Raw genomic sequence first — 10,390 nt, forward strand, 5'->3', positions numbered from 1 at the left:
GGTTCAAACGATAAGATCCTCGTAGAATATGTAGGATCCAATATGGGCATCCAGTTCCCGCTGTTGGATAATGACCGAGGAGTCTCTCGGGTCATGTCTACATAGTTCTCTCGGGTCATAATCCTCGTAGAACACCCAGTTCTCGCGTTTCTGCGGAGCTCGGGCAGAGCCCTGCTGAGAGGAGATCATCACCAACCTCCGGAGCGCTGTCACGCTGCCGGAGAACTCTTCTACCTCTCCGTCTCTCTTGCTGGATCAAGAAGGCCGAGATCATCGTCGAGCTGTACGTGTGCTGAACGCGGAGGTGCCGTCCGTTCGGCACTAGATCGTGGGACTGATCGCGGGATAGTTCGCGGGGCAGATCGAGGGACGTGAGGACGTTCCACTACATCAACCGCGTTCACTAACGCTTCTGATGTACGGTCTACAAGGGTACATAGATCACACATCCCCTCTCGTAGATGGACATCACCAAGATAGGTCTTCGTGCGCGTAGGAAAATTTTTGTTTCCCATGCGACGTTCCCCATCAGTTCAACACCTCAAATAAGGAGTCTCTGCCAAAAATGGGATTTGCACGGCGTAATCTACCCACATTCCCTTTGGAAGGGACAAATTTGTCGATTTGAGGGTGAATTCAAGTTTGCATTGCCAAACTTGTCCAATGAAGCTCAAATTTGGTGGAGTATCCTATTTTTGCATCAAACTTAATCATGTTAACGCTCATCACCAGTGGTGAAGTGTTGCTATCCCAAACCCCTATCAAACACCTTCTGTCATATTAGTAAATCAGCTCCTACCTCACTCCACACCCATGCACTTTCCTCCAAACTCTTTGACCAAGCAGCCAACACCACTCTCCACCTGCACGAGAGTGGCCCCTCTTTGAATCCAAGCAGTAGAGCCAAAAAACTCATTCTAAGTTCTCGTTCAAAGCTGGCATCCCTCCTTTAATCACACCCCATGGCCTAAAGAGAGTCTCTTAGCTCTCAAATGGCTAGGCATTTCCAGACCCACCCCCAGGACACCTCAGACATGGCCAAAGTGCCCTAGAGCACGCCAGCATGCCAAAACTGCGCTTTGGGCACGCTATTGGGCGCACCCGAAGCAAAGGTGACCAGCCCCGGCCAGTTCGAGCCTCGCCCCATTGCCCATTCGTGTCCCCGCCAACCTCTGTGTATCAGGGCATACCCAGGGCCCCTCCTCCCTCTCTCTATTGACAGGAGCGATGTGTGCCGGCGCACGCTAGATCCAGCTAGAAGACCATGGCCACACATGCACGCTCATCCTCGCTCTCTCTCCCTCTTAGTGGGTCATGCAGGTCCTAAACCACGTCCGCATACCGTGGTTTCGACCCCGAGTACTCACTGCCCCTCCCGCGAGCTGCGGTGAAACCACCGGCGCCACCAGCTCGATGCACCATCGGGGGCTTATAAATAGGCCTCCCCCCTTGCTCCAGCACCCCCATCCCACTCCTCCAGGGCCTAAATTCCACCCCTAGCCACTCCATTTGAGCACAGCGATCTCCTATGCTCGAGATCGACCGAGGCCCGGCCGCTTCGGAGCTCCATCGATCTCGGGCTATAGCATAACGGTGTGTGTGTTTAAGGAGTTACCTGAAAGAGTTGATATAACCAAGTTTGGTGACTTGGAAAATCGGGTGAACCCGAAGTGTTCAGCCCTTAATAGATATGATGATATGTGTGACCTGTTCATCTAAATACCATATAGCTTATGTTGCACAACCATGATCATGTTTATTTACAATTAAGCTGCTATCCACCAATACTACATATTACTTGTTATACTACCAAAAGCATTATCCATATCATGGGTTGTTTGCGAGTACATTCAAAGTACTCACTGGCTTGCCACTAGTTATGTTATTGACCAGACATGGAAGGACCGGAGCTTGGAGAAGAGTATGTCATCGGAGACGGACTTGCAAACTAGGACGCTTCCGAGTCAGAATGCCTGTTGGTGTAGGCTGATGGCATGGGCACCCGCTTAGCCCCGAGATTTCCGCTATTAGATGTATCAGTGTGTTTTGGCCTTATAGGCCCTACCTATTTGAACTTGACCTTACTGGTCATGTGTTGTAATATTTTGTTTTGATGGATGTAAGACTCTTAATATTCAGCATATGTGTGTTCGGTGAGCATTGATCTCTGGGATCACTTAGCATGTTCATCCGGCGATCTCGACTCGTAAGTCGGGGTCCCCACAGAGCTGGTATCAGAGCCATCCTGACTGTAGGAAGCCTTAGGTAGCATGGATGATAGCCGAGATGAGTAGTGCACTCAGCCCTTGCACTTGAGATTTTCTGCACCCACCGGAAATTTGTAACCCTCTCCTACAACCTTGTAGATGGACGTCGTACCTAAGATGCTTCTGAAGACGGGCTTTCCCCTACTTTTGGCAGATAGCCTCGAGAAGTGTCAAGTACGCCGCACGCCCATCTTCCTCTACCACGAGCACTAGGTCAACACCGACACAAAAGAATATCACGTGGACGTGATAGTCAAGGCCAACGACTCCCCAACTAATTGGTTCTTTGTAGGACCACAGATGGAAGATCTGATGTTGGCAGTGGAGACAGCCGCACGAGAGGCGCTCGTGCGTCTCCGCAACCTCCTTCCCGAGATGGCTAATGAGACGGCTACTCGTCACCTACCTTTTATTAAGGACGGATTTGACGGGAGTTGGACGCTTAACCCATCCTCGGAGGACGGAACGCCACTCAGGTTTCAGACCTACTTCAGCCTCTCCGCTGACACCCTAACTCACCTTCTGATCAAGGAATCTGTGATGCTTTGTCAAAAGCTACACCAAGTCAAGGACCTACTTCGCCTAGAGAAGATGAAGACCCGCAAGGTCAAGAAGGAAGGACAACTCGGAGGGCAGTCAACCAATGCCTTCCGAGGAGTACCACCGCTCGAGGCCACTCCTATCGAGAGTCGCCGTCTGACCGCGGAAAAATATACTGAGCTCCTCACTGCTTCACCAACTAAGAGACGCCGTGATGGACCACTCCCCTCTTCCACACCTCTGAAGGAAGATACCGATGAGGATGAAGACGAGGATCCTGCTGAGCCAGCGTACAAGACCGACCAGTTTGCCACTTAGAAGGACGTCATAGGCAATTAGGAGTCTTCCCCATGCGTAGCTCAGTCTGTGTATCGGTTCATGTGAACCATGAGTGTTGTAGGACATGTATGATGCAAGCCGCATTTCTGCCTTAGGAAGTTTGTAAGAGACTACATCACTTGTTTTAATTCAATGCATTAGATTTCCTAAAAACCTTTGTCTAAACTCTCACACTAGCACAATACCAACCCCCCCCCTTATTTCGGAGCATCATCCCTTATGATTCCTGGCCAATTCGGCATGTTGACATGTCTACTCCCCTGACAGGATGGTGATTTCAACATGCACCAGCACCTTCGGCAACCCCAGCTCTGCCACCTCTGGCCAGCACCAGGGAACCGGTGGGAACGCTCAAGCTGGAGATCACCACGAGCAGCAGCAAGGTGATATTCCTCCGTCGCCGCCTCCTGCAGAGAGCCTGACTGTGGCTCAGTTCCTCCAAGCTTTCCGAGAGGAACGTCAAGCCAACAATGCCGCCATCCAACACCTGCCTCAAGTCTTAGTGAACAATCCTCCGCAAACGGAAATGGCAATGGCCGCTCTACTCTGTCTGAGTTTATGCGGACTACGCCTTCTATATTCACGGAGACAACTGAACCATTGGATGCCGATGACTGGATCCGCACTATCGAAGACCTCCTCGCGCTGGTCAAGTGCACCGGTGATTGTGAGAAAGTCCTTTATGCTTCTCACTATCTTGGAGGCACGGCCAGAGCTTGGTGGGACGGGTTCCAGATCATGCGAGAAGGGCAAGCTATCACTTGAGTAGTATTCAAGGAAGGATTCCGCGCTACTCACATTCCCCATGGAATGATGACCATTAAGACGCGGGAATTCCGAGCATTGAGGCAAGGTAGTGGAACCGTCAAGGAGTATCTGCAGAAGTTTAACCTCCTGTCGAGATATGCACCGGAAGATGTCAACACTGAGGCCGCAAAGGTGGAACGCTTTGTGGAAGGACTGCAGCAGTCACTCCAATATCAACTGGTTGTTTGTGAATGTCGGACCTTCTGCGATCTGGTTAACAAGGCCCTCATGTTGGAGGATAAGCATCATGCAATGGACAACACCCGTAAGTGCAAGCTGATGGGTTGTGGAGGACCCAGTAACCCGAACACACGCCCATGGCAGTCAGCCCCAGCAAGACCCAGCTATCAGCAACAGCAGTACAAGGCACCAACATTCCGCCAGAACTACTAGCCCTAGCAGCAAGTCAACACCAAGAGAGCAATCAACCCGCCCAATACCAGTGGAGTCAAGCCCAACATCCCAGGGCAGGTTACCTGCTTTCGCTGTGGACAAACTGGGCAATACTCCAGGCAGTGCCCTCCTGCTGGCTACGCCTATAGGGATTTCCTTGGCAAATATGCAAAGTATTCCCCCGCGGCCTCGGAGCCTTGCGTTGGTGTTCCCTTGAAGAGGAAAGGGTGATGTAGCATAGCGGCGGTAAGTATTTCCCTCAGTTTGAGAACCAAGGTATCAATCCAGTAGGAGAATCGCGTCAAGTCACGAGTACCTGCACAAACACAAAGAGCTTGCACCCAACGCTATGAAGGGGTTGTCAATCCCTTATAGATTGTTTGCAAAGTGAGAACTGAAAGCAAAAAGTAAACAAAGTGAAGTAAAAGTAAAAGAGGAGATGATAGTTGTGAATAGACCAGGGGGCCGTAGTGTTCACTAGTGGCTTCTCTCATGAAAGCAAGTACACGGTGGGTGAACGAATTACTGTCGAGCAATTGATAGAACCGCGCAAAGTCATGACGTTATCTATGGCAATGATCATACATATAGGCATCACGTCCAAAACAAGTAGACCGATACTTTCTACATCTACTACTATTACTCCACACGTCGACCGCTATCCAGCATGCGTCTAGTGTATTGAGTTCATAAGAACAGAGTAACGCCTTAAGCAAGATGACATGATGTAGATGGACAATCTCAATCTATGATGAAAGCCCATCTTGTTACCCTTGATGGCAACAACACGATGTGTGCCTTGCTGCCCCTTCTGTCACTGAGAAAGGTCACCGCATGGTATGAACCCAGAACCAAGCACTTCTCCCATTGCAAGAATCATAGATCTAGTTGGCCAAACAAAACCCAAGACTCGGAGAGACTTACAAGGATATCAAATCCTGCATATAAGAAATCAGCAAAGACTCAAATATAATTCATAGATAATCTGATCACAAATCCACAATTCATTGGATCTGGACAAACACACCACCAAAGAGGATTACATCGGATAGATCTCCATGAAGATCAAGGAGAACTTTGTATTGAAGATCCAAGAGAGAGAAGAAGCCATCTAGATACTAACTACGGACCCGTAGGTCTGAAGTAGACTACTCACGAGTCATTGAAGAGGCAATGATGTTGATGTAGAAGCCCTCCAGCTCCAAAGTCCCCTCCGGCAGGGCACCGGGAAGGGTCTCCAGATGAGATCTCGCGGAAAAGGAAGCTTGCGGCAGCCGAAAAGTGGTTTCGTGGACGCCCTTATTTTTCTGGGATTTTAGGAAACATATAGGCGAAAGAGCTAGGGCAGGGGAACTCCAGGGAGGCCACAAGCCTCGTAGCCGCGGGCCCCCCTGGCCGTGGCTACACGGCTTGTGGGCTCCCTGTGGGCCTCCTGCATTGGCCCTCAAGTCCCCCGATCTTATTTTGTTCTGGAAAAATTCATTTCGGGGATTTTATTCCGTTTGCACTCCGTTCCAAAATTAGATCTGAAAAGAGGCAAAAACACAGAAAAAACAGGAACTGGCACTTGGAGCTGAATTAATAAGTTAGTCCCAAAAAAGATATAAAAGGTACATAAAACATCCAAAGTTGACAAGATAACAGCATGAAACCATCAAAAATTATAGATACGTTTGAGACGTATCAAGCATCCCCAAGCTTAACTCCTGCTCGTCCTCGAGTAGGGAAGTGATAAAGAATGAATTTTTGATGCTTTCATGCTACCTTGCATAGATGTCCTTTGTAAATCCTCTTATGTGACATGAATGTTCAGATCCATTAGATTCCAAACAATAGTTTGCTATTGATGTGGAGACAATAATACTTCAAGCAAACTAGCAAGGTAATCATGAACTTTCAAAATAACCAGGCCAAAAGAAAGTTATCCCTACAAAATCATATAGTCTGGCTATGCTCTATCATCCTTGCACAACGAATTTAAATCATGCACAACCTCGGTATTGGCCAAGTAATTGTTTTCACACCTTTAGTTTCTCAAACTTTTTCAACTCTCATGCAATACATGAGCGTGAGCCATGGTTTTAGCACTAAAAGTGGAATGGAGTGTGGTGGAGGATGCAAGGCAAATAATGAGAAGATGGTCACATTGACTAGGCATATCAATGAGCTATGGAGATGCTCATCAATAGTTATCAATGTGAATGAGTAGGGATTGCCATACAAATGATGCACTAGAGCTAAGAGTATGTGAAAGCTCTTTAAAGAAAACTAGTGGGTGTGCTTCCAACTTGCTTGCTCACGAAGACCTAAGGCAATTTTGAGGAAGCCCGTCATTGGAATATACAAGCCAAGTTATATAATGAAAATTTCCCACTAGCTATATGGTGGTGACAAAACGAGAGACTCTCAATCATGAAGATCGTGGTGCTTAATATGAAGCACAAGTGTGGAAAGGAGATAGTAGCATTGTCCCTTCTCTATTCTTTTCCCATTTTTTTTGGTGGGCCCTTTGGCCTCTTTTTTTGGTGGGCATATTTGGCCTCTTTTTGTAAATGGGCTTCGCTGGCCTCTTTTATTTCCTCACATGGGACAATACTCCATCAATGATGATCATCACACTTACAACTCAAAACTTAGAGCAATGATGACTCTATATGAAATGCCTTCGGTAGTGTACCGTGACAATGATCTAGCATGGCATAGACATCAATGAAAGCTCTTTATGTTTGTCTCCAGATGAGATCTCACGGATACGGAAACTTGCGGCGGCGGAAAAGTGTCTTCGTGGACGCCCTTATTTTTTCTGGGATTTAGGGAATATATAGGCAAAAGAGCTAGGGCAGGGGAGCTCCACGGAGGCCACAAGCCTGGTAGCCGTGGGCTCCCCCTGGTCGCAGCTACAGGGCTTGTGGGCTCCCTGTGGGCCTCCTGCCTTGGCCCTCAAGTCCCCCGATCTTCTTCTGTTCTGGAAAAATTCATTTCGGGGATTTTATTCCGTTTGGACTCCGTTCCAAAATCAGATCTGAAAAGAGTCAAAAACACAGAAAAAACAGGAACTGGCACTTGGCACTGAATTAATAAGTTAGTCCCAAAAAAGATACAAAAGGTAAATAAAACATCCAAAGTTGACAAGATAACAGCATGAAACCATCAAAAATTATAGATACGTTTGAGAAGTATCGTGCCCCAACAAGAAGCCCGATGCACCGCGTCCCAATGCGCCAAATCAAGGACAAGATCAAGAAGTGCCAGGCAGGAACCAAGATCCCTGCAATCAGCAGTACGAGCTCCCCGCAATTAGCAGTACCGCAGCATGGGACGTATTAATCACATTTGTGCAGAAGAAGCACAGGAAGACCTGGACTGCATTATGGGTACGTTCCTCGTCAACTCCACCCCAGCAACAGTATTGTTCGATTGTGGTGCTTCGCATTCTTTTGTTACTCAGAAGTTTGTGGAAAAATATGGTTTGAAGCCTACCCTATTTAATGGGAAAATGGCAGTACATACCCTAGGAGCAGTGCTAAGGACCAACCTAGGATGTAGAGGTGTCGAGATCAATATTAATGGGATAAGCTTCTCAGCGGATCTCATCGTCATTAAGTCCTAAGGCTTAGAAGTGATCCTTGGGATGGATTGGTTGGCCAAGCACCAGAGCATCTTGGACTGTGCCAATAGGACTATTACCAAGATAAGCGACCAAGGGTCAAAGTCAAGTATGTCCCTGAGCCTACATCCACTCAAGTCTCGCGGGTAAATTTCCTATCGGGAGAAGAGCTGTGTCGAGTGACGATAGTTTGTGAATACGCGGACGTCTTTCCTGATGAGCCGCCATGGATGCCTCCTGACTGAGACATCGAGTTCATCATTGAGCTCATGCTTGGGTCAAGGCCTATCTATAAGAAGCCTTACAGGATGGAATACGAAGCTCTAGCAGAGTTGAAGAAGCATATGGATGAGAAACTTAGGAAAGGATTCATCCGTCCGAGTGCATCACATTGGGGATCACTTGTTTTGTTCGTGTCTAAGAAGGATGGGACTATCAGACTCTGTGTCGATTACCGTTCTCTCAATGAAGTCATGATCAAGAACAAGTACCCACTCCCCAAGATTGAAGACTTATTTGACCAGCTAAATGGAGCCAAGGTATTTTCCAAGATTGATCTCCGATCTGGATATTACCAGCTAAAGATCCGACCCGAAGACATACCCAAGACTTCATTCGTGACCCGATACGGTCTATACGAGTGCACTATCATGTCATTTGGGTTGACCAATGCCCCATCCTACTTCATGTACCTCATGAACAAGGTCTTCAAGGAATACCTGGACAAGTTTCTTGTCGTTATCATCAATGACATATTAATCTTCTCCAAATCCGAAGAAGAGCATGAGCAACACTTGAGGTTACTGTTGGAAAAGCTTCGAGAGCACCAGCTTTATGCCAAATTTAGCAAATGTCAATTCTGGCTTCACGAAGTTGGATTCTTGGGTCATACCATGACGGCAAGCGGATTAGCGGTCAATCCTTCCAAGATTACCACGGTAACCAACTAGGAGTCGCCAATCGATGTGAAGGAAGTCAGAAGCTTCCTCAGACTTGCGGGATACTACCGCGAGTTCATAGAAGGATTCTCCCGCATCGCCCGACCGATGACTCAGCTCTTGAAGAAAGGAAAGAAGTTTGAATGGAAGCCAGAGTCTGAAGCAAGCTTCCAAGAGTTGAAGAAGACATTGACTACCGCCCCAGTATTGGCTACTCCAGATATCAGCAAGGAGTTTGTGATATATTGTGATGCATCCAGAGCTGGGCTCAGTGGAGTCGTAATGCAAGACGACAGGGTCGTGGCATACCTGTCATGGCAATTGCGTCGGCATGAGGAGAACTACACCACCCATGATCTTGAGTTGGCAGCCGTAGTGCATGCCCTGAAGACATGGCGACATTACCTTCTGGGAAAGCGATGTGAAATATACACCGACCACAAGAGTCTGAAGTATATCTTTACGCAAAGGGAATTGAATATGAGGCAGCGAAGATGGTTGGAGTTAATCAAATACTAGGACCTCAGCATTCAATACCACCCCGGTAAGGCCAATGTGGTGGCTGATGCCTTAAGACGGAAAGCCAACGCCTTGAATGTTATGCTCAAGGAAAGGCCACCGACCTTATATGAAGAGATGGAAAGCTTCGGGTTGGAGCTAGTTGAACCCGGATTCCTAGCTAACCTCGAAGTCAAACCCACACTGGAAGACGACATCAAGGAGGCCCAGAAGGGGCACAAGAGCATCGCAGGCATCAAGAAGAAGATCCAGGAAGGCAAAGCCCTAGAATTCTCGATGGATGAGCAAGGAGTAGTGTGGTTTGGGAAATGTTTATGCATGCCCAACAAGGCAGAACTCAAGGACTTGATCCTAGAGGAAGCTCATGACACACCCAACTCTATTCACCCCGGTGGCACCAAGATGTATCAGGACCTCCGGGAAATATTCTTGTGGCACGACATGAAGAGCGAAATAGCGTCATATATTGCCAAGTACGACGTGTGCCAGTGAGTCAAGGCTAAGCACCAACGACCTGCCGGATTGCTACAGCCCCTCCAAGTGCCCGCATTGAAGTGGGATCAAGTCAGCATGGACTTCGTCACCGGCCTACCCACGTCTAGCAGAGGCAATGAATCTATATGGGTCATCGTCGACCATCTGACCAAGGTGTCTCACTTCATTCTGGTCAGTACCACCTATGGTGGTGACAAGCTGGCTTGTCTCTACATTGAGCGGATTGTGAGCCTCCATGGACTTCCCAAGGAGATCATGTCTGACCGAGGCATGTAGTTCACCTCAGGATTGTGGAAGAAGTTCCAAGAAGCTCTCGGAACCAAGCTCTCTTTCAACACCGCCTTCCACCCGTAGACGGGCTGACAGATGGAGAGAGTGAATCAGATACTTGAAGATATGCTCCACGCTTGTGTCTTGGCACATGGGACCAAATGGGAATATTGTCTGCCGCTCGCTGAGTTCTCATACAACAACAACTACCAGTC

The sequence above is a fragment of the Hordeum vulgare genome, chromosome 3H (assembly GCF_904849725.1).
Source record: "Hordeum vulgare subsp. vulgare chromosome 3H, MorexV3_pseudomolecules_assembly, whole genome shotgun sequence".
Lineage (NCBI taxonomy): Eukaryota > Viridiplantae > Streptophyta > Magnoliopsida > Poales > Poaceae > Hordeum > Hordeum vulgare.